Here is a 24,772-nt window from a genome sequence, read left to right on the forward strand (position 1 = left end):
TCAGCACCAACTTTACCAGAGCGTGCAAAGCTGGTGGCTGTAGCACACCATCCCCACCCCTGGTGCCTTGGGTATTTTGGCATGGCTGAAGCCCTCTGCTCCCCTGCCTCACTGCCTTTGGAATAAATCCCAGTTTCCCTCACAGGCATGGCACCACGCAGCTCCAGGGGCAGCAGGAGCCCTTGCTGTTGGTATGGCTCCTGCCCATTCTGCAGGTTGCCCTGGAGCACGGTGCCCAGGACAGCTCTTCCCGCTTGTCCCCAGCCATAGGGATCAGCTGCCAGCAGTTATCCTTTACACACTCAGCATCCCAGGCAGTGTGGCCATCCCTTGCCCCAACATCTGTACCCCTTTCTCTGGAGATTGCACTTCTGTGCCCCAAAAATGCCTCTCAGAGCTCAGCAGATGTGCAGTGAGCCTGGGACTCCCCACAGGACCCTGCAACCCCTCCCCAGACACCTTCATGCTCAAGGTCCTGCACAGGCTCCATCAACACATCAACCTCCCCTTCCACATCGCTGCTCCCAAAGACCAGGTACTCAGTGGCCTCATCCTGCTCTTCCAAATGACATCTCTTCTCCGGACAAAGTGGTGGCCATGATGGAAACTGCCCAGAGCAGAGACCCTTCCACTGGAAGCAGCATGCTGCAGTGGGGCAGGTGGGGGATGCCATGGGCTGGTTGCACAGCCCAGCCGCAGAGGACACTGTGTCTCACTGTTAACTGACTGGCTTTTCCCAGGGGATCCCACCTTCCTGCGAATTTGATGTTGCCAGTCTGCTGTTTTGAAAGCCAAGCTACTGAGCCTAGGGAGAATTGGACTTTTCTTTAATAGGAAGCCACATTCTGGCCTTTGTGATGCTGCGCAGCCAAGTTGGAAGCAGAGACTGAGACTGTGCCAAAGACTCCAAACCGGAAAACAAAAGTCAGCCCGGAGCTGCGCAAGCTCTATCATTTTTTTCCAGCCATCTCAAAGCTGGGGCTGCATGAGTTTCCTCAGTCCGTCCACAGCATGACTGTGGGTCCCAGTCCATGTGGGACTTCTAAAAATGTAGTTAAGAAGTGCTAAGGTTTATTTCACTGCCTCTTGAACATTTCCCAATTTGTAGTGCTACTGATGCACAGAAGCAATCACAGAAGGAATAAGACTGCCTCTGGGTCTGTGCTGCGCTGGAGGTATGTCCCAGCTGCATTTTTGCCTCCTCTGCAAAACACAAGTGACCGCTGCAGGTTGTGCAGGCTTGAGCTCTGATGGAGCCTCAGACCAGCAAGATGGTGCTTTCATTGCACTTTCCCTCCGCTTGGATCATCAAGTACCATCAAAACAATGCCTTACCTGCTCCAGTGCATTTATTGTTATTTGTGTTAAACCAAGAGAGATCTGAGCCTCACAGCACTGTGTGCTGTATGACGCAGTGGGAAATAGGTCCTAAATCATACTCTAAGGTCCAGTGGTTGAACTGACCAGGTGTCCACTGACCATGATGGGAACATGGACACCCAGATCAGCTCTTAGCATCTGCCAGGAAGGTCACTTACAGCCGTGTGTGCAGAAGTCCGTGGCAAGGATGGTATTGGGGGAAATTGGCTCCAGAACAAGTGAATGCACAAGATCCCCCTTGTAATATTTTGGAATTCAAATTCAATTCTGGAATCCAAGAAAAACAAGTGGCAGGAGGGGAGCAAGCAGCTGTCTAGGAAGCAGAAAGCTGCAGGGCCAAACTTCGTCAGCCTGCACTTGTGTTGCTCACAAACCCAAGCAAGCCCAGGACATGCTGAGGAGACACTGGTACACGATACACTTCTGTGCCTGGAGCTCTTCAGAAAAGGAAAAAAGGTCACTTGGGAGGAGGGAACATACCTTGCTGCTCTTGAAAATCACCTCTGAATCTATGTCAGGACAATGACTATGACCTGAGCTGGAGCTGCAAATTTTCCCTGCTTTGCCGGCCATCGCAGGGCTCCAGTGTAGCCCTCAGAGCTCTCCCAGACCCACACAGCAAGTCCTCCCTTTTTGCAGGGAGAGGAGTGCCAGGCAGTGGAGCTCGTCATCATCCCCGCACGAGGGGACCCTGGGTGCCACAGGGTCATATGACTCCTCAGGCAAGATGATGCATTACTGTGAGCTATTTCTCTGTGAGGAGTCAAAGGGGAGAGACCTGATGAGCTTTTCCCAGGGGAAAGCAGGGGCAAAGCAGTGAAGGTCTCCTTCAGGAGTCTGGACAGTGCTATGCAGGAACAGAAACACCCAGCCAGCTGCGTGGCCCTACGGATGCTGAGGCATTATTGCAATGGGAGAGGTAAGGCTGGAAGGAAGCTGCTCCAAGTTCTTATCTTTGCTTTGCCAGTGACTACATATTGTATTTTCCCATCTGTAAAACAAAAACCAAACCATCCTCCCTTCCCTCCCAAAGTCTCTGTCAGGCTTCATTCATTTATGTCGGAGTAAAAACTTGCAAAGTGCTGTGTAGATGCAAAGTCAAGCCTGACCTCCTGGCTCCTGCCACGCTGACCATGCTGCAGCACGACCTGGGCTGGCTTTCCAGGATGCTGCTGTGCGCAGTCCCTGCCTGTGGCACCACGAGGACACTGTGGCACCACGAGGACACACCAGGCATGGCACAACACAGAACTGGTCCATGGTCAGAGTGAGAAGGAGGGATGATGCCTTTTCAAATCATGGGGCATTCCTGCTTCTTCTAAAAGTGAGAATAAGTAGGAGTGGGATGGGATTGGGGAAGGGTCTCCCCCACCCTCCAAATGGTTTGGATCTGGGTATTTGAAAGGGTGTGGCTGGCCTGAAGCTCATTTCCAGTATCGGCTTTCAAGGGGGTTGTTCCAAAAACCCCAGACGCCCTGTTGCTATTTTTCTGCTCCCACCCAGTGCTGCGGTGCCAGGATGCCCACTGTGCCGTGCCTGGGCACTGCACCAACCTCACAGCATGTTGCACCATAGGCAAGCAGGGCAGGGCTATCCCTGGGGACAGCAAGGCTTCGTAGGAGCTGCCAGCTGCTGCCCCACTGCGCAGGACACCGCCAGTCCTTGGGGAGCCCCGTGCACAGCCCAGCATGTCCTTGCATACCTCCAGCACCAGCCAGCCCTGAACTGCACAACCAGCGTGTCCATGGGCAGCCACCACCCTCTGCTGGGTATACGCGGACCCGTGCAGGACGGGCCCTGTGCCATCGCAATCTCATGTCCAGAGTTTGGCTTAGGCAAGTCAGGTCCTGGCAGTCCCTGAGCGAGCAGAACTGGACGCTGGCACATCCCCAGGGAAAGCTCCCTAGCTCCATCTGCCCTCTCGCACGCTCCCGTCTTCGACAGCATCTCCGCGGAATCAGCCAACAGATGTGACAAACATGCCGACTGCACGATCTCTCCCACATCCCCCGGAGCCCGGGCTCTGCCTGCTGAGACCCCTTCACAGCCCATTAGGCAATTCAGGTTCGGGAACACGCTTCGCTCTCCCAGCAGCTGCAGGAGACAGCGGCTGCCTCCGGACCCCTCCTGTGCCTGCTGAGGGGACCGTGGCTCCTGATCACTTCCAGCTGCTTAGCTCTGCGCTGGCTGGCAGAGCCCATGGGGAGCAGCCGGTCGATCTCCCGTGGGTCACCTAGTGACAACAGGGGGGAGAGGAAGGGGACCAGCCATTGTGTGGGGGCTGCCTGCACCGTGCAGAGGAGGCCAGGCTTCCACCAAGCCTTTGAGCAAGGTGGGAGGGAAAATTAATGAATCGCACGGAAGAGCCCCTCCACGCTGCCCCAGTTTCCCAGTCCAAAGTGGTGGTGGCTGACCCAGTGTGGGCAGCGGCCGGGCTCTCCAGAGGGTCTGCCCTCAGCGGCTGTGAGGCACCAGGCACCCCAGAGCCAGATCCCATCCTCCAGAATTTCAACCAGTCGGAGGAGGGTTTTGAAGTTGGTTCAGTGAGACGCTATGTCTCAGACCTTCTCTCAGGGCCTTATTAAAATGCAGACTGCAAATTCAGATACTGTAAACAAGGTCACTGGAGAATGAAGATCAACAGAGTGCAAGCACAAGGAATGCAGAGCATTAATATTCTGATGTGTGAGCCCGTCCTAAATATTTTATCAGGCTAAGCTTTTTTGTATTGAGGCATCCTTCCCCTGCTCTTCCTCCTCCTCTTCTGCCTGCTTCACGTCCTTTTCTCTTGCGTTCACAAAAAGCACTTTGTATTTCGGCTGAGGCTTGAAATGTATGCAAACCTTCTGCTTCCCCCCCTGAACAAAACCCTCGCCCTCTTCCAGGCAGACGGGGAGAGATTTCCTAACGGGGTTTCTTTTCTTTTGTTTCTGTCAACATCTCACTTAGGCAGCGGGCTCTGAGACTTATTGAACACTGCCAGTGTCTTATCACCCACGTCTCCCCCCCGCCTACAGAAATGCAGGGATTCCCTCCCACCTCCGGTGGCTCTGCGGAGGGTAGCGCGGCAGTCGGAGCGTTGTGCACGCCTGTGTGTGATGTGCAATCGCCCTGTCGATTGCTCGTGAGCTGTCTCCTACGGTGGATGATTTCGGCTCGGGGAGATGATCCAGAGGTACTTGATCTGGTGTCAGAGCAGCCATCGCAGGGTCATTGGCTTTTGCCCTGTGCTGAGAGTGGCTGAAAACCTTGCAGTTAGTGAAAAATGAACGGAAATCCAGCCCATCCTCAGCTGGTGGTGAAAAGGTGCTTCCTGGCCCCAAGAAACATGTCCTTATGCCCTGAGGCATAAGATTTGATTTTGCTTATCAGGATGCTCTCTAGCACAGCTACAATGCATCACACAGTGCTGAAAGGATCTGTGCCTTTATAAAACCATAATTTTTTTTTATTTATTTATTTTTACATTGGGGACACACAATCCTGAAAGGATCCATACCATTACAAATCCCAAAATGGTATTTTTTTCCTTTTACTTCAGGTCAAGCTGGGAAATTTGGACCTTGCTATCAAGTTTCCCCTCCTGGAGTCATTGCATGACATGAGAAAACGGTGCTTCAGAGAGGACTCACAGTGTGGCTCTCCTGGCCCAGGTGTGAGCAGTTTGCTGGATGTGACCCTCCAAATGAAACCCAGAGATTCAGGGAAATGTTTGCTGATCCTGAAATTTCCCACATCTGAGTATTTATCCACATTGCCAACTGGTGGTTGCATGCTTTCCTCTGTGCTACCCACTAACCCTAAATTTATCATTTGAAGAACTACAGTCGTCCAATTAGCAATAATACCCAGCAAGTGGAGTGGCCAACCACACATCTCAAGTAATAAATAGCGGAGGGTTGAAGTGAACAGTTTGGGAATAGTCAATTGAATGGGAATTATTCATGCAAACTGTATCTCAGATTCCTACAAATACCAAATGCACTCCAAAAAATGAGGGCATTTATGTAATGACATCTCATTAAAAAAATAATCATAAGAAATTGATTATTAATAAAATATTGAGACATAATTAACATTTTTTCTTAGTAGAACATTCCAGAAAAGGGGCCACTTCTCCTTTTCAACTCCAACTCTGGCTTCCAAAGGACTTGAAAGAGAATCATGTGCATTAACCAGAGAAATCTGGCCTAAAATGAACATTTAAATGCAACATCAATTAATGGGTGAGCTTTTTAGTAGGTGAAATGTTGGAGTTTATACAAATTGACGGGTTTTGATCATAAATAATAGTCTAGATCTGAAACTCCTGTATAATTAGCAGTTCTTGGATCCACAACCATTTTGCAGTTGTGCAGAGTAGATTTTTTTTTTTTAACTATAATGTTAATAACACCAGCAATATTGCCCAGCTCTAATCAGGATAACAGTAAGGAGTGGATGTGTTCATGCACCAGCAACAACGGCTGGAGGCATTGTTCGGCACCTTCCCTGCGCTGTCGAGAGATTTTGCTTTAACTGACTGTGCTGACCCCTGAGAGCTCATCCCGTGGCTGCCGAGCGCTGGCGGTGGCCGATGAGAACCCCTTGTAAGTATGGACAGACAGGTGTGACAGCGGTACGAAAAGAAAGAGGAAAATCTGACTGTACTACACACGTTATCTGAGCCAGAACAAGTTTCTGCTGGGAAGAGCTGATGTCCCTCCTCTGCCTGGTCTTGGGTGCCGGTTCCCAGCCCTGTCCTCACGGCCAGGGAGATGCTTCACCCCAGGATGCTCACCCGGCTGAGCCCATGGCTCCTGCACACTCAGCTGCCAGGAAGGACATGGGGTGGTTGGGGTCTGCCCTGGCGTGTAGGGTCTTGTTATGTAGGTGCATCCACAGCCCGTGCCCAGGAGGCTTTCCAGGCTAAGCAGTAGGGACAAAGGATGGAGGGGGATACAGACTCTGGAGAAAGGATCCACAAATGCCCAAATCCACAAATGCACATGTACCCCAAGGTCCTAACACCTGGAGACCTTGTGAAAACAATAGGTGCTCCAACAGCTAGACATAAATGGAGCTGAGGCCCTCGCTCCTCTTCCAGAGCATAAGACTGGTATAACTGAGCATCACACCTTGGGTCACGCACTACACGCACATGCACGGAGCTCCACATCCACTGAACCAAGGCAAGGGAAAAGTGAAATGTGCAATTTGAGCTGCTGCAAATGATCCAGCCTGCACAGCAGAAAGGAGTACGGAACTGTTTGGTCCCCTGTCTCGGGCAAGTTTGGTTACCAAGAGCGCAGGTGCCTCCCTGCAGGCCAGCCATCAGGCTGGTTCAGTGCATGGCTGCTGCTGAGGATCTTGGCAGCATCAGGACATGGGGAAAACCCTGACATGTTTTCACTTGCTTCTTGGCACAGCTCACTGGAAAGGCCTGAGCTCGTACCCTCTCCCTCGGTGACTGTGTGCTATAGCCCTCCAGTCCAACCAGGGGGACCCCAGGGAATGAAGACATTTATACCGCACATTGACTGGCCCGTGCTCTCTTCTCTTTTGAAATATAGCAGCTTATTGATTTATATTTAAAAGGGATGAATGCAGCATATATCAGTATATTAGACACACTCCACACAAACAGAAAGGGCACCACTGCCTTCCCGCTTGAGCAATTCATCACCTAACAGAGCTGTCCCAGGGTAACAACTGAGCAGACCAAGGGGGAGAGAGGATTTCTCCCTTGTGCAGGCTTCCCGAGCAAATTCCCTGGCACGGAAGAGAACTGTTGGCACGAAGAGAACCTCCTCTCCAAAATGCATGCAATTCTGTATGTTACTCTCTGCAAATGCCTTTCCCTCCTGGCCTCTGGAACGTAGTGTAGAGCTGCCATGCACGTCACTGCTTGGGGAAACTGAGGCACACAAAAGCAACTTGCTTTTGTAGGTTGCACATTGCAAGCCTGAAAAGAAACAAAGATTTGAACTCGGGTCTCCTAAGCGTTAAAGCAGTGGCCTGGCTGACAAACTCCTTCCCTCCAATGGGTCCTTAGGTGGGATTCAAGCTACTGCTGCAGATCATCCAGCACAGCAGAAATGGTCACTGAGCTAGTCCATCCCTCAGACCTTAGGCAAATTTGGTTACAAACAGCACAAACCTCCTGACGGTGCTGATGGGCTGATTTGGAGCATACACAGCACCTTGGGAACTTGGCTCAGGGTGCTGTCATGGACAGGACAGCAAATGTCTGCCCAAAAGGTCACATTTGTGCTCCAGCCCTTGGCTGTTAGAGGCTTTGCAAAGCCTCCTTGTGCCTTGGCATTATGGTGTCTGCGAAGAGAAAGGAAATAAAGTTGTTCTCCCTCCCCAGCCAGCTGCACTGGGAGGGAGAGGTGACCGGCTAGAAGGCAATTCTTCATCTCCCAGGGATGGCAGGGCGTGGAAGCAAGCAAAGCCCCAGAGCTCCTCAAGTGCCAGAGGCAAAGGGAACTTCCTTAGCCCCCCTAACAGAGCAAGAACTCATCCTGGTAACACCACACAAAAATCCTCCTCTCTTCCCTTTGCTGCAGGAAACAAAGCACCTTTTCCTCTCTCTGCCAGCCAGCCTGGGGCTCAGGGAAAGGGGCTGTTTCTTGGCTCCAGGCTGCGTCCCAGCAAAGCATGCTCCCCACCATGTTCACACACATGCACTGGGCTCCAACAGCTACAGATGAAGCCCCCCTTCTTCTCAATCAGAGAGAGGGAGGCAGGAATTTCAGGTACCAAAGTGAAAATTATAGCATCTCTTTTGACTTACGAGTATTTCTGTTGGCTCTTGCTTGTGCTGGGTTTCCATTAGCAGCATGAGCGGGGTATTTCATCTATCACATTTACCAGCCACAGAAATGACATTGGGGCAATACAAGTATATTGTGGTGCATTAGCATTTTGGACAGATAAGGGCAGTAGCAATCCAAGAGGGCAGCTAAGTGCACCAGATAGAAGGGAAGAGGTGTAGACATGCCATGCTCACTGAGCACTTGATATCTGAGTCAAATCCAGGCTGCTGTCTTCATACAGGGGAGCATGCCTTTGATATAATATCCCCCTGAGATATGATATACACCTGTGATTATCCTGACTCGCAATTCCATGTCCCTGTGCTGCCCTGAGCCAGCTCTGCAAGCTGCAGCGTTATTTATCTGGCAATAAACGGCCTTCTGTCTGCAAAATGAGGGCTTCAGCTGGGAAAGTAATGGGCAGTTTCAGCTCAGCTGGAGATGTGCCTGGAGGTGAAATCTGATTGGGAAGGAACGTTGTCCTCCCAGCTGAGTGAGATATCCCCGTGACCTGCTTTCCAAGGTGGCCAGACAAGGGCAGCCTGCGGAAGGGGAGCTGCTGCAGCCTGCCAGCGAGCCGTGCAGCCACCGCAGCGAGGAGGATCGCATGGAGCCGAGCATGGTGCCATTCCCTCAGCGACTGTCCCTCAGGAGGACGCTTGTCCCCATGGCTGATTAACAAGGAAGAAGAGCATACCCATGCCCAGGAAGGGTTGAAAGGACTTAGCCCCTCTTCACATTGCTGCTTCTGAGGCCCACCCTCCTGCCCCAAGTCATGCATCCTGATAATGCCTTCCCTGTCAGCTCCTCTCTTGCACTAGAGGGACAGATCGTGCCCGTCTTGTCTCATCCTGCAGTGTGAACTTTGCACCAAGACTGGAAAGATGACCTCACTGATGAGTTGCCACTGTCCTGTCCATGGGGTGCTTCCTCCTCATTCATGGGTTTGGGACTTATCTCTGGGAAAGGAAGGGTTAATAAATTGTGTGTGATGGGGCAAAGAGCAAACTGAGAGTAAGACTTGTCTCCACCAACGTGATCCATCTGGAAGTGGAGCAGCACATAGAAGGAAGTCCCTCATCATCAGGGAAAGAAGATGGACGGCGCCAGCCCTGCTAGCAAGTGTCTTGGAGACTTGGTCCCCTCAGCGGACAACAGAGGCAGTTGGCAGCTGCCTAATGCAAAGACAGCTCAAGTCTGGCTCTCAGCTGCATGGCATTTGTGATAGCCCAGCCTGTGCAAGAGGAGTGACAACAGCAACTCCATTTTTAACATGCTTTGGGATCCGTCTATGCAGGATGCTGCAGGGAAACCAGGCACAGAAATATTATCGTTAGTATTATTATCAGTATTCCCCTGCAGCTGGTGGTGGCTGCACAGCAAAACGATCCAGAGCTGCTCTGGTGGCATTTCCCTCCACCCACCCCAACTCCCTATTGCTTTGACTAGACAGAAATTGCCCCCAAGAACATGTCTCTTTTCTGAATGTTGATTTCTGTTTAGTTAATTAAATGGTTTTAGTTCTAGTTTTCAGTTTTCTGCACTTTCAGTGCAAAAAGCCAGTCAGTTGTAGGGGGAATAAAATTATGTTCTGCCACAATTCTCAGGGAAGAGGAAGTCTAAGTTTTAAGTAGGTCTATAGCCATAGAGATAATGACCTGTTTCCACTGCACCCACTGCCACGCTGTGGGAAAAGAGGCAGCATTGGCCCCAAATCCCCACTTACGGCCACTTTTGGTGCCACCTTCCCCTTCCGGGCAGCAAGGGTGATAATTGCCTCCCACGGCATGGGGAGGGTTAATTAGCCAGAGATTGTTCAATGTTGTGAATAGGTAAAATGCTGTCTAAGTGCAGAGCATTATGATTAATAATATCCAGCCTGCTAAAGCAAAGTGCTTAGAAGGATTCAGAAAGGATTATTCATTTATATGAATACAGAGGATATCTACAGTTACATTAAATGGGATAAAAATCTGCAGGGGACCTAAACCCTCACGCTTCAGGACATAAACCAGCCATTAGCTGCCTGGGTTGGGAAGGAAGATCTCTCCGAACACTTTAGCATAGTGTCATGGTGCTCAGCGGGAGACCCTCATCTTCCTTGTGAGCATCCAGGACCAGCTCCTCAGCCCGATCTTGCAGACATGAGACCAAGCCTCAGTCTATCTGGCAGTTCACAACTTCTAGCATTTCTTCAGTGTTATATTTTCCTTCTACCCTGCCGGTGCTAGCCCTGTGCTAACCTTGTGCCACCAGTTGCCGATGCCTCGCTTGTGTCCTGGACCCAACCTGGAGAGCACCGAACCTGGAGAGCACCCAACCCCTGCTTTGCTCCACGACCACTGCAGCCAGGGCAGTGGGACCAATGTGGCACAAAGAGACATGACACTGGTTTTGCACTTCATGCTCCTCTATTAAAGTTGAGGGAAGAAGAGAACCTGGGTGGTGGCATGTGATACTGAGAGCCAGAGGGGTGAGGGGGAGAGCTGTCTACAGAGCTGGGTGCCCAGGCATCGTTGGCTTTCTTGACTGGTTGCATGGACCTTTGCAGGCACCTGCCTGCACCTGGTGCTCGTGCTCTGTGTGGCTGCAAGCACTCGGGCTAAGGGTTGCACTGAGACGGCTACACACCTTCCAGGCTGGTGCGGGCTGGTGCTCACCTTGCTGGGGCATGGGCTAAGCATAGCTCTCTGTCACAGACCGCAGGACAACTCTTATCTCTGCTGGGCACATCTTCCACCTATACCTTGGACCAAGACTTCATCTCACAGGAGGACTGTGAGGATAACAGCCAGAAAGGGAGGTGGAAACAGTTGTAGGTTGAGGAGACCTCTTACAACTCAAGCAGCTCTGTTGGTGGCAATTCCCCCCAGCATCTCGGATTCCCTTCAGCAAAGACACACAGGTCTTCTCAGTGTATATCGCTCAAAACACTCCCCCACCACAAATTTATTTATTTTGTTGCTCAGACAGGAACATCTTGAGCAGAAACTCCAATTTTGCACCCACCTTCAGAAGCTGATCTGCTATGCTTTGCTTAGGAGCTTGAAATATTTCTTCACTTTTTTTTTTTTTTTTCTTTTTGTTGGGGCAAAAACCTGCTGAAGGTGCAAATGGCAAAATATTGCTTAAGAATTGCTGGTTATGTGGTATTTTTTGTCTCAGTGATAAGAAGAAAATACCCCAGATTTGATCTTGTAGTGAGATGAGAAGATAAGGATCGCAAGAAATTAAACTCAGGAAATGCAGAAAATCATAATGCAGGAAATTAAAAGGCAGTAAATTCAAAACCGATACAAGTTTTTATACAGCGTGTGGTTAATCTGTGGAGCTTATTGCCACAAGATATTAAAACAGGTTGGATGTGCATATGAACACCATCATCTGCAGTTACTATAAACACAGTAAACATTAAGCACTTTAACCCTCTTTCTGCACAGCATAGACTGACCACTCTTGTGCTTGTGGTTAGCAAAGAGCTTCTTCAAGAGGAATTAGAGGGCAATGCTTATTGACAGTGTTAGTATTAATGAAACCGTCTGTCCAATATCTGCCCCTCCAGATACGGTGCCCCCATGTCTCTGCTGGGGATCCAGGCAGGAGTGCTAGAGGAGAGATGCCCGGTGCATGTCCTCTACCTGTTTGCCCAGAGGAGCTCAGTGGATCTGCAGGATCCTGGACAACGGGCCGAGGCAGCAGTAGGATGGGGTGATGTGTAGGAGCCCTTGGGCTGAACAATCTGAAAACTGAGTCCTCTGGAGCTCATCTGGTTCAGACACTGCTGAGGCTTGGCTTCACTGTCTTTGATCTTCAACAACAATCCTCTGCAACGCTGCAAGGTCTCCCACTTCACGAAGAACTGACCTCATGCATAAGCCCACAGTGCCAAAACCAGTTATATTCTGAGGTGACTTGTTTTCCTCAGACAACCAGGCCCCTGTAAATGACTCCATGCATTCCTCATCAACAGGGCTAGATCAAGGCATTTGGGATGGCCCTCAAGACCTGGGTGAACTATGAGCCCTTCTGCTGTAGGCAGCTGCGAGGGGTTGCCCAAGCAGCACTTCCATCCCATTTTGAAGGTTAAAGGGGTCAGCAGCAGCATGCGACTTGTTCTGGGCTGGCTGCCTTAGCCCAGAGGGATCCCTTAGACAGGAGATTACATGGATGCCCATGTATTTCCTTCTTGCTGTGCTCATTACAATAACTGAGGCCCCTTCATTTGCTGAGAAAGAGCCAAACCCAATTTGTGTCATCTCATAATGTGTACTCTAATACGTTACATTGGATCCAATTAGGTAATGGCAGCCCTAGCAGCAGAAAGGGGGGGCGGGGGGGCAGACTTCATCCTAGTTTGGGCTGTGCTGTCGACATTGATCCTAATGAACGCCAGGCAGAGGGGTGTCCCCCTGAGCCGCTCTTTGTGATGCTGGAGCAGTTTAGGACTGGTTAATGTGCACTTAACACAAAGTGTTACCTGAAAAAGATGCTCAGCGAGAGGGAGCTGACTTGGTGCAGTGTAATTTATGTCTTTAGAATAGGATCCTCCATGGGCATTACAACAGCACACTCGGAAAGGACTCAGCTGCATGCTGGAGAAGAAAGGAAGGCTTTAAGTGAAGATTTAAAGAAGGGGATGGAGCATCTACAAAGAAGGGGAACACACGCCCTCCAGCTGTGGAAGAAGGCAGAAGGGAGACTGAGATAAAAGGGGAGCTTTGATCTTCCTCGATCCATCGGGCTTCGATCAGCCGTGTCCTGCTGTGCCGGGGCTGGCCGAGGGCTGGTGTGTGACTGCCTCGGTGCTGAGCTGGCTGTCATGAAAGGCACGTTCATCGCTCCCCTGGCCTGTCCCCGGGCTGAGCTCCCTCTGCTCAGCTGGGTGCTGCTCTGCCCTGAGACCCCCGCCGTGGGGTCCTGCCGCCGCTCACCAGCCGTTCCCACCGGCTGTGTTGGAGCTTTGCTGCAGAAGGGTAAAAGCAACAGTTTTCCCGTGCCAGAAGCTCACACTGGGCTAGCTGGGTTTCCTCACTGCTGGTTTGCAAGTATTTAAATACACTCACTTTTCCATCTATATGCTGCTGCCAGATGCACAGGAGTTCAACGCCATAAGAGAGGCAAAATTTACCCTGAATCCCAGGGGTTCTACTGCTAGGGTTTTAGGAAAGACAGCAGCGTGCACAAGAAGTGATGAAATGGTGGGTTTGGGCATTGCTCAAAGAATACAGAAAACCTCACGCACATATTCAGATGCCCAGTGTAATACAAACCCACCTCAGGCTCGTGTTCCTACTTTGGCAGCTTGTGATGAACTCAGGGCAAAATTTAATCACTGACATGTAAGGGAGAAAGCCAGAACTCCCATTTTCACAGCCTCCCAACCCAAGATGCTCATAGCACTGGCACCTCCCTGTTGGACTGCAAAATCTCCTAGTGGTAAAGAAATAAGAGCACTGGTCTGAGCAGTGCGGGTGTCCCACTGCTTCAAGGAAGCCATCGGGAAGCTTCAAGGCCAATGGATAACCCATGATTCAGGCATCAGAAGCACGTGCAGGAGAGCAAGTGACTGAAGGTGTCTTGCAATTGCTTTACAATGTTTTAATTGACCTATAGCAATGCAGGGCCTCTTCACCCAAGTGACACAATGTGCAGATGACACCAAACCCACAGATGCTGTTCAGTGTGCGTTGGTGGCATGTTCACAGCAGAGCAGGGAACTGGTGCACAAAAACCTGCCTTGAGAAGAGAGGCTCTTGCACCTGCTGAGACACCTTGCCTTAATCAAGGCAAGACCATGATGCTCCCATGACACCCTCTTATCTGTATTGGTCATTTACTGCACACCAGGAAAAGAGGACTGAAACTCTGCCTGCCCAGCCCGCTTGCCCCAGGCGCAGCAGCGCTGGCTGTTTGCTGGGTCCCAGTGCTCTCTGCAGTCCCGCTGCTTCTGTGTCCTCCCCACCTGGCACAAAGTGCCTGCCTGGTGTCACTGCCAGAGCAGCTCAGTTACACTTATAAATCCTCTTTGCAATTTCATTAATTTCAAAGCTCCCTGTTACCAGCTCTAGCCCTTAATCTCACACTCCATAAATCAATCAGCAAGGGAGCTGGGGAGCAGAGGAAATCAGCTCCTTTCACCCTGGCTGGGCAGAGCTGGGCAGCTCGTGACAAGGGATGTGGGGCTGGTGGGGGGTCTCTGTCCCCTGCCACAACGTGCCCCTTGTGTAAGCCAAGAGGTGCTGGCAGGAGCCCAGGGGTAGAAAGCCGGAACGCATTACTGGAGAGCAGGCGTGGGTTGCTCCCATGCCCAGAGCTAGTCTTGCGTTGATTTGTGGAGACTAATTAACCTCAGACTTGCAGCATTAATATTTGGAGGGTGCTTAGTCACATCTCATACAAACCCCATCTCACCCAGGAGCGCAGCAGCGGGTGTTGATGCAGCCGGTGAGCGGAGCTGAGATTGCCAGAGCCTTTTCAGCCTAAAGAGCCAACCCTTGGAGTTTGACACTCGCCGCGGTGATGGATTTGCTCCGAAGGAAAATGCCCCTTCGGCGACCATTAAGCAGACACATTGTTTAGGTTTGTGCTGAGGTGTTTTTACATCTCATCTGAGGCTTTCAGTGAAATGAGGCTGGTGGACTCCACGCAGCTCCCAGCCAGGAAGGGAAGGGCAATTATCCGCGGTGATAAACGGAGGGGATGCTGCCCAGTTCAAACCACTGCAGACCAGTGCAGACCTAAACAATCTCCTTCCAAAAGGCAGGTGAGCAGGGCAGAAATCACATGCTGCCTGCTGGCTCTGCGTGTTGTGTGCCATGCATGCTGATAGGGCGAGCTGCAATTTATCAAGAAAAATTAGGAGTGGGAACGCTGTTTATCTGGAGAGTGAATGAATTCATTTTTGCCTGGGACCTCCAGTGTCTGCATTTTTGGAGGTCTTTTCCCCCTGAATGCCACACTGGGAGTGGAGATTAATGAATTTTGTTTCGTGCAACTTCTCTATGGTGGAAACGCAAGTTTGTCAACTCTGAAGTATTTTGCAAAATTATGGTGATTTTGCCCAATTTTTTTTATTGGAGAAAAAACATGTGGAAACATTTAAAATGGCCAGTTTTGACATGTTCAGAATGAAATGTTTTGATTTTTTGGGTCTGAAACATTCTTCAGTTTAAAAACTCCCTTTCATTTAACTTTGAAAAATCCAAAAGCTTGATTGAAGCGAAGTATTCCGATACTGTCAAATGAAATGTTGACTCCAAACCCTTTAAAAATCAATTTGACAATAATTTGGAAAACCTTTATCTTTGTTCGAAGCTTGAATAACATTAAAAACAAACAAACAAATGCACAGTTTGCCAATGAACTAGAAGGAATCTCTTTCCCATGCAGCTCTTGTAAAAAACATTTGATTTTCTAGGTTTTCAAAAAAGGCCAAAAACCCCTTCCAAATCCAAGGAACAATCTGGCCCTTACAAAGCGAGGTGACTGCGTCCTACAAAGTAAAAGCCTTGAAGTGGATGTTGTGGATAATGAATAAACCAGAAGCCACACTGATGCCACTGCCAGACCTGAAACAGCTCTTGGCTCCATAAGCAGGGAAATACCAGTTTGCAGCAGGGACATGACATTACCTTTGGACGTGGCTTACTGAGGCAACCCCTCAACTCCCTGTCTATGCCAGAAGTCCACGTTTTTAAAAGTATGGTGGCAAATTTGGAAATCATCAGAAAATAACTCAAGGGACGGTCTGAGGTGTTGGAAACCTGTTGTGCAATGTGAAAGGAAAGAAGTGTAAGGTATTAACATCACTGTTAAATCCAAGACAACATTAATATCTGACTCATCTGTGTTTAGAAGTGCCTTTGAGAGGAAGAGATACCAAAAAGCCAACTGGCTAGCAGACAAAGGCAGAATATCAGCTAGCAGCTGGAGGGTACAACCAGACAAACTGGGAAAGGGAGCTGAGTGCCAGTGTTAACAGTCAGAGAGATAAACCCCTTGAACAGCTTGCTCTGGCACGTGGTGGAGTCTCCATCACTCAAAGCTGTTCATTCACTTGGATATCTTGCTGCAGGACCTGCTGTGATCAAGCAGAAACCCTGGGCTCGGGAGGGATGAAGTTCTCCCTCCTGGCCAGAAAATCAAACCTCATTGTCTGCAGCTTTTCTTGGCCTAATCTTTGGAAAGAAGAGGCTAGGAAGGCTGTTTTCCCAGAGCACAGGCACACCACGTAACCTGTGGCAGAGAAGGTCCCTTCCCTGTTCAGCTTCCCAGCAGCCTCAAACGGGAACTGCTAAGAAAAGCAAGCACACATGCCATCTCTGGTTCATTCCCAGTCCCCATGCAACTATGCCAGCCAAATCTTTCTTCCCAGGGGGGTCAGTGCCCCTGTCATGACACCATCCATCATGCAGGCATGACCCATAGCTCTGACCAGCCTGTGTCCAGCACAGCCAACACATGGAGTGTGATGATGAGTTCAAGGCTGCACCAGGCATCCTCCTCTGTGCACCAGCCCTGCCTTTCACCAGCACATGACTGAGCTGATGGTTCACAGACCCCCATCAGTTGGGTCACTACAGGTCCTTCAGTCAGGCAGTCTGCATGCACAGTTAGGTGGATTGCTCTGGGCAGATAAGGCAGGTGACTAGGAAGAGGATGGGGAGACCCAGGGTGGTGTTCCTTCCACATGCTCACCAGGAAGCTCTGTGTGGCCCCATGCCTGGCCGTGCTCACTCCTCTCATGGTGATGCCACCATTGGTACCCCCAAAAGAAACTATTCCCTTGAGCAGTGAATGCATCAGTCTGCTGCCTGGTGTCTTGCCCCATGCCCTTTGCATGCCCACTCACGAGCCAACTAATTCACTGCAGGCAGATGTGTGGGACAGGGTTGGTTTAACCCAGCTGGGAGCAAACCTGCTCTTCTGCACCCACTAACTCTGCCCTGTGGTACTAGGGAGACCTGCTGCTCCTGCTGCGGTGGTACGAGTGAGGAGCATCCCTCAGGCTTGTGCTGGGCATTGTGGCACCAAGCTGCAGCAGCACCACGGCATCTCCCGTTGCTGCCATGCTCTGCTGCTCTTGGAGATGATGTCTGCAGAGACAAGCCCCAGGGCAAATATCCTTTCTGGGTCTGCAGTCCTGACACCACTGGTGCAGAAACAGAGTGTCGCTGTTTGTGCTCTGTGTCCTAGCTTGGCGTCAGTGGCTGCGGAGGAAAGTGAAGGTCAAACCTCCAGACCTGCAGCTTCCTCCTTGTCCAAAGCAGCCCTGGGCCACACCAGAGGAAAGAGTAGGGTAGTCCCTTCCCATTCACACCATAACAGCCAGCAGGCAGGGTGCTGCTGCATGCTCCACTGCCTGCCCTGTCCTCAGAGCCTCAATGGTGTGGAATAAAATCTGCTGCTGACCCAGCATGTCAGAGAAGAGTTTCTGGAGACACATCGTCTTCATCCTGCTTCACTCATCCTGCAAGTGCTTTGGCTCCAGCAGGGTTTTCCTGCTCATTTCCCTGCATTTGTGGGAGCCAAGTGATTTCTCACATATGTGGTTGGAATTGAATAGCCTGGAGAGAGCGAAGCTTTCTGGACACCCATGATATAAGTAAGTGGTTTTAGCCTGTCTGTAGAGCTGTACGGCATGACCACCCCACTGGTCGATAGGGCCCTGCTCTGTCTCTGTCCAGGTGCCCTCCCATCACCCACATGTGAGTGATGCTCTGTGGTGGCCCATAGGCTGTGGTACCAAGGAAAGCACCAAGGGAAATATAGGAGGGCATGAGACAGCATCCTTGTGGTAGGTGACAGGGTGGTCGACATAAAAGTGCTGGGTCCTGGGGTCTGCTCCTACCTGTGTCTGACTTGGTCTGAGGTTGTAGGCAAGGCAGTTTGGATCAGTTTCACATCCTTCTGGTGAAAATATTCCTTCTTTAATCTTTGTGGCCTGCTTTTTTCTTTTGGGCTGTGATCTTTCTGGGGAAAGCACTCTCTCCTAGGGCCCCAGACTATGGGCCATATAGGTGTTCTGCTGGTATCAGAGACTGACACAATCAGGAGTCCATATGCTGGCCATGGCACCAGCATAAGATGAAAATCCAGCCCTGCCCCAAGGTGCTTAGGGTAAAACACACGGCACAAATGCCTGTTCCTCACTGCACTGCCCGTGTCACTGGATAACCTCTGCAGAAAATCATGTTCTCGCATGCTGCACAGCTGGTCAGGGGTTTGCATCCTGCAGGTATGAATTGCTGGTGATGACCCAGCAAGTCACTCCAATCCCCCGTGCTGAGGGCAAGGAGAAGTAGTAGTCACTATTTCATCTTCCCCCTCCCTCCACCTCCAGCTCCATGCACTTCCTTCTGCTCAGCTCCAGCCCTCCAGGGTTTATCAGGAGGCCTTCCTGGGACCATGTGTCCATGCAGCAGCACCTTGAGAAGTCTCAGGGGCCCAAAATCAAGAAGAAAACTGGGGGTGAGGGGGAGGTCCTTGGCTAGCCAGGCTAATCAGAGCCTTAGGGGCTCTGCATAGAGCCAGACACTGCCCCTCTGCCACTGCCAGACCCCTGATCCCTGCCTGGGTGGGTCTAAGGTGGAGGGAGGTGGTTCGTCCTGGATGCTGAGAGCTCTGTGTCCCATCGAGGATAACATAGAGGTTTGTTCCCACCTCCCTTCTGAAGCTGACCTGGTTTAGCTGTGCTGAATGCTGCCACAGATGGCTTATTAGCATCAATATTCTTTCTTGCAATAATACCTACAGATGAGAACTGGAGATACTGAATTATTTTGGTAGTAAAGACAAGGGCCAATTGTGAAGGGCTGCAGAAAGACTTCATGATATCAAGTGACTGGTGACAAAATGGTAGATAAAATTCAATGTAGATAAACTGAAACTAACGCACATGGGAAAATACAGTCTTAACTTTATGAATTAAATAAAGCACTGTGAGCTGCCTGTCATTGCTGAAGAACAAGATCTTACTGTTATAATACACGCATCTTTAAAAATGTCATCTCTGTGCTTGGCAGTGGTTAGGAAAAGCAAATCAAATGTTAGGAATTATTAGGAAAGGAATAAAGACCAGAAGTATGAAGACCAGAAGCTGTCAGTCCATCCCCGTGTAAATCCCGGGTGGGCTCTGCCTTCAAGCCTGGGCAATTCTGGCCGCATCTCCAGAGGGACATGACAGGGAGTGTGACAAGAGTCGGTAAAATTGTGCGTGGCCCCAAGAAGGTGGGCTGCTGTTGGCTCTTCTCTCTTTCCATCACAAGGACCAGGGAACTTCCCACAGAGCTGATGGATACCACGTTCATGTTAAACAGAAGGAGGTGGCACTTCACACAGTATGTATTGAAAATGTGCAACTCCACGGACACATTCACAAGAGGAAAATTCATTAAGAGATGTTATATTCAAAGGCACTTTTGGTTTAGGAGCCTTTTGGGTGGACATCAGGAGAGGATAGCTATGTGCTCGCCCTGTACTTACATACTGCCCTAAGCATCTGCTGTTGCTCTAGGAGTAAAGAAACTGGTGGTCCTGGCTCCAGAGAGTTGACAGTCTGAATCAACAGGACAGATGCTTGGAGACTACAAAGTTTAATAAAACAGGAAGGGAAATTCAAGTCAGCGTCCTCACAAAGCAAAAAATAGCAATGGGATCTTAACCAGAGTATATGAGACCACAGAGAATCCCCATGTAGAAGTCCAATTAAGACTGTCCAACCTTCTGGATGCTTCAATGCTATCTCACTCTCCAAGACATGAAGCCAGGGAAAAGCAGGTGCCATGGCTGCACTGCTCACAGAAAAATTCATTTTAGCTTGGCTAATTTAGGAAGCAATCAGCAAAATGCGGAAAAACTAGTGAGGCTGGGGAGGCAAGGAGGAGCTGGGAAAGGTGGTAGGAGGGGCTGGGGGCTGTTAAGGAGCAGAAAGGATGGAGCAAGCAGCTGTTCGGTGCAGGGCAGGAGGAGGACACTCTGGCCCTGGGTCTCTGGGTGGCCAAGCAGCCAGCGGGCCATGCATGGTCTCTAGGGAGGAGCTCCAGTGCCCCTGACTCACAATTAGGTCCCACTTTGATCCTTTATTGCTAACACCTCTCCTCCCCATCTCTGTCTGGTCTAATGGTTATGTATTGCATAGAGATGGAGGAGTGGATTAAAATAAAAAATTAGGGGGATGGGTTTTGAGATGTTTTAGGATGTACTAGCCCAGCAGCATCCCTGGCTCCAGGCTGGTGAGCTCCAGATACCCACACCTTCAGTGCCGTGGGGACTCCCTTAGGTACGGGTGGACTCTGGCAGTGCTTTGTGAATCTGTGCTTTTTTCTTCCTTCCCTTTCTAGGAAGATTTTAGGAAGGTGAGTTTAGCTGCAAGGCTGAAAGTACCACAGTGCTTCCCCACCCTCCCCACACATGGTGGGCTGTGGCCAGGCTCTGCACATCAGCAGTGCTGCCAACAGGAGATTCCCATGGCCTGGGGCTGCCTTTGCTGCCCAAGAGCAGCTGCAGAGCCTGGCTCATCCCTCACGAAAGGCTGCGGTCCACAGGGCTCCAGTGCCTCCGGGGTGCTCAGCAATCTCTCTTGCTTGTAATAACCAGCTGTGTGTCAGCTCCAAGCTTTCTCTTTGCCCACTGCTCACCTCTCAGCCACATGGCTCCAGTCTGCATCCAGGAGGGATTTCAAGTGCAAAAAACCTCTTCGGGTGGTTTTTTTTTAAAGGTCTTCTTTCCAGTCACCTTTCTTTATTCCAAAGTACTTAAACACCCCTCTTTCAAAATCCTTATTACCCTACTCAGAGACTCAGCTTTAAGTAGTGCTTTGAATTAAGGTTCTCAAATATGCATTCAATTTCAGTTTAAAAGGGGTAGTTAATGTATGTTACATAAATAGCTATTATTAAATACGTTCACTGAAGATTAACAACTGCTGTGCGTAATGGATACGTGTCTAACTACTATGATATATACTGAATTTCCCTATTATATAGCTGCTGGATGTGTGTCTGCTAGAACAGAGCAAAAATTCACAGTGAATAATTTAGTAGATGAATTTAGCCTCTCTTTCTGTCTGTGAAACCGCGTGGCATCCTCCAACGTATTCATCACTCCGGTCTGATTCTGCCTGTTTCTCCTGCATGGGCTCAGCCGAGCTCGCTGGGACACAGGTGGCTCGAGCGGCTATTCCTGGGGGGTGGCTGAGAATTGCAGCCGCCTGCATGCACTCCCCACATCCCAGCCCCGGGGATGCTGTGGCTGGCACTGCTTTACGAGACCTAAGCTGGCGGGGCAGCAGAAGCCCTGCTCTGAACTCTGCAGCCCTGAACACCCTTGCCACTGTGCCAGTGGCCATTCCTGGGCAGCAGCAAGCAGCCACTGCAGTTGCTTTTTGATCTGATCATGCTCCCAGAGCTGGAGAGCCAGAGGAAACTTGTCCTATCAGGGTCTCTTCTGGTTCTTAAAGAAAATTTCCTTTTGGTACCTGAGTCCTTTTTTCTATTTCTGTGTCTAGACAAGCTGGTTGGCAGGACATTTGCTTGGGCAAAAATGAACTTTGTGGGGGGAAGACAAAGTCCATGCTGGTAAGCACAGGGCTATATACAGGGAATTGCCCTCCCAAGGCATGTCTATGTGGAGAAGATGATGGATGTGATCTTCCCTGAAGATTTACTGGAATATATCTCTGGGTGGGTACTCTTGAGCTGAGGTCTGGACAGCAGAAGGTGCAGGGGTACCTGTAAGTGGATCGCTGTGTTGGCATACATCCCACATCCACCCCTTCTTGCTGCTGATGCCAGCAGAGCTCCTCTTCTGCTGGCAGGGAGCCAGTACCTGCCACAAGACCTCTCAGCACATCCAGGTAAGCCAGCTCCTTTCTCCAGCATCCAATACCATGTGCAAATGGGCAACATCGTCCGTGTGGGTGACACCATAAGCACAGCTGGAAAGCAGACCGGTCACAGGTAGAAGTTCTGCAGAGAGACAAGGAACCTGCTGCTGCTGTGGCTGGACCACATTCCTTGCTCATTTTGCACGGTGTCTCCAGCACACAAGACAGAATCAATCCATTGAATCACTTCTACCCTAGAGAGATCCAGATGCATCAGAACTGCAGCAGACAGGTGGGGGGCACAACTATCATCGATTCGGAGGAAAGGCACCCTTCCCTCCACTTAGAGCAACTGCAGACAGCCATTTCTGCCTGCTAAGCTGCTCATCAACAGCAGCAGGTGCTGCAGGGCCCTCGTGGGCTGATTTAGCAGAGTAATCAGCTCCTTTCCTTGCTCAGCGTATCCTCGCATTATTGCTCCCTCTTGATGCTGTGTAGTTTTTCCCTTTCCTGCACTTCCCTTGCTAGCTTAGTCCCATCTAAAGCTCATCAAAGGGTGGCAGGGGGGTAGGCAGGTTGGGAAGTTGTCTGACACTTTCTAAAAGCATCTCATAGAGATGCCACAGCTCCTTACTGGGAACATAATGTGCCCACCAGGTCTGTGTTGTTCCTTCCATGCTGTGTAGGGGAAATAAAGTACCCTTCCCTAGCCCAGTTCCTAAAATAAAATAAAAGCAGAAAAAAAGGATTTAGGATGAAAATAACTAGCTGAGGCATGTCCTCTGTGCTAGGAAGATCAAGTGCTAATGATGGTTCTGGCACGTTGGTGACAGTTTTGTCTGTTGTATGTATATATATTTTAACTGTGAGACCACATGGGAGGCTCTTTATGCAGTCGAAGTGCCTTTGACAGCCGCTGAGAACACATTGGCTCCTTTCTGCTGGCAAAAGACTCATCCCATTAAAGGCTGTCGATAAAGGGAAGGGAAATGACAAGGGTGCTTGGGAGGGAGCGAGGCAGCAGGAGGAGACAGGAGCTGCCACCACCAATGTCATTACCAAGAATGAGAAGGAGCTTTTGCATAAATGCACCATGTGTTTTCATTAGTGGTGGCGGGGAATGTGCTGTTCTGAAGAGAGCATTTATACCATTGAAGGGAAAATAGATACCCTGCGACTGTCACATGAGCACCCATGGCGCTGATGGCTTCGGCATGCGAGCATCCTTCATCCCCTGCCTTCGCCGGCTGCCAGCACAGCGCTACCCCGAGCCAGTGAGCTCTGCATCCCTATGTGCACCGGAGGGCCGGGAGTGAAGCCACGTGTGCCTCTGGAGCAAGCGTGTCTGCCCAGCCGGGGATGGGTCCTTGTAAGTGTACATGAATGCAAGAGTGCTGGTGTGCATGCAGATGCAGCAGCTGTGGGGGTGTGTTGTGAGGACCACGCTACACGGGGCTGTGTGGAGCTTCTGGCTGTCTCCCAGAGTGTGAGGGGACCGTCAAGTGACAGTGTTTCTGTCTGGTGCCACCCACACAGGTGCTGTTTCTTAACTCTGCTCTGGGACCTCTCTTCTCGCAGGCCAATATCCAACAGCCTTGTGTTGCCATTACTATGATGATAATAAAATCTTATTTAAACATTAAAATGTTATTGTACCTGTTGGTTAGAAAAAAGTAAATATGCTCTGGTGAGGCTCCAGTTACCCCAGCTAGCCACTCCCTGGCATGGCTGGGTCCCAATATGATGGTGAGGAGGTTTTCCTCCTGGGTATAAAGTGCAGTACAAGCCTCTGAGCCTTTTCTGCTCAATGACAGGAGATAGTGTGAAAGGCAGGGCCTTCCTGAGTCATAGCAAGGTCTGCTACTCAGCAACCATGTAACCTGAAGGAAAATGTGATATAGCCTAGGGCATGACAAGCGACATCCAGACAGAAGTAGAGCAATGAGGAGAACCATCTATTTAGGAGAACTTCACCTTCTTGGACGGTCACCTGGAAGGAGATACCTGTGGCTAGGTAGGAGGAGATGAGAACCTCACTATACCTGCATATACTTGCAGTATCCATGCACACATTTGGGTTGTTGGCTGATGTCCGTCTTTCCTCAGTGCACATTGTGCCCCTTTGCTTGTGTTTTAAAATAACTTTGCTTATACTCTACACTTGTCCATGTTATGTCTGTGCTAGCGACCCAGGGGTAAACATGCATTTTGGGGCAGTGCTGGTAGTCAGTTATATTTGGTTTATTTTGAGCTTAAACCCTTTTGCTAATTTCACCATACAGCAAAAGAATTGCATTATTCTTAATAGAAACATCTGGTGATCACATTCAGCACCTGATCATCCCAGACTCAACCCCTGTCCAGAGCTGATCCAGAGTTGCTGGGTCTCACCTATTCACTTGCAGAGCTCCTGCTCCAGCCTCTCCTGTTACACTTCCCAAAAACTTGTGAAAACATGAGACAAGGGCTTGTGTCAATGAGTCTGCAAATCCCAGCACTGCAATGGTTTGAGAGGACAGAGCAGGATGGAGAATGAACAGATGCTGGGGGGATTGCTGAGGAGTCAGATGGGAGGTTGAAATACAACATCCTACCCTGTCCGGCCATGGCCAAACTCAACTTTAACCCAAACTTAACAAAAACTTAACCTTTTTGATTTATAAATTATGGACTCTGCATATTGCCAGGAGGGTACCTGGCACCGGCAAGGGTAGGGTCTTTCTTCATAGATGTAGTGACCTTACTGCAGTGAGAGCAACACTCTGCT

The sequence above is a fragment of the Ciconia boyciana genome, chromosome 21 (genome assembly GCF_034638445.1).
Source record: "Ciconia boyciana chromosome 21, ASM3463844v1, whole genome shotgun sequence".
In the NCBI taxonomy this organism is placed as follows: Eukaryota; Metazoa; Chordata; class Aves; order Ciconiiformes; family Ciconiidae; genus Ciconia; species Ciconia boyciana.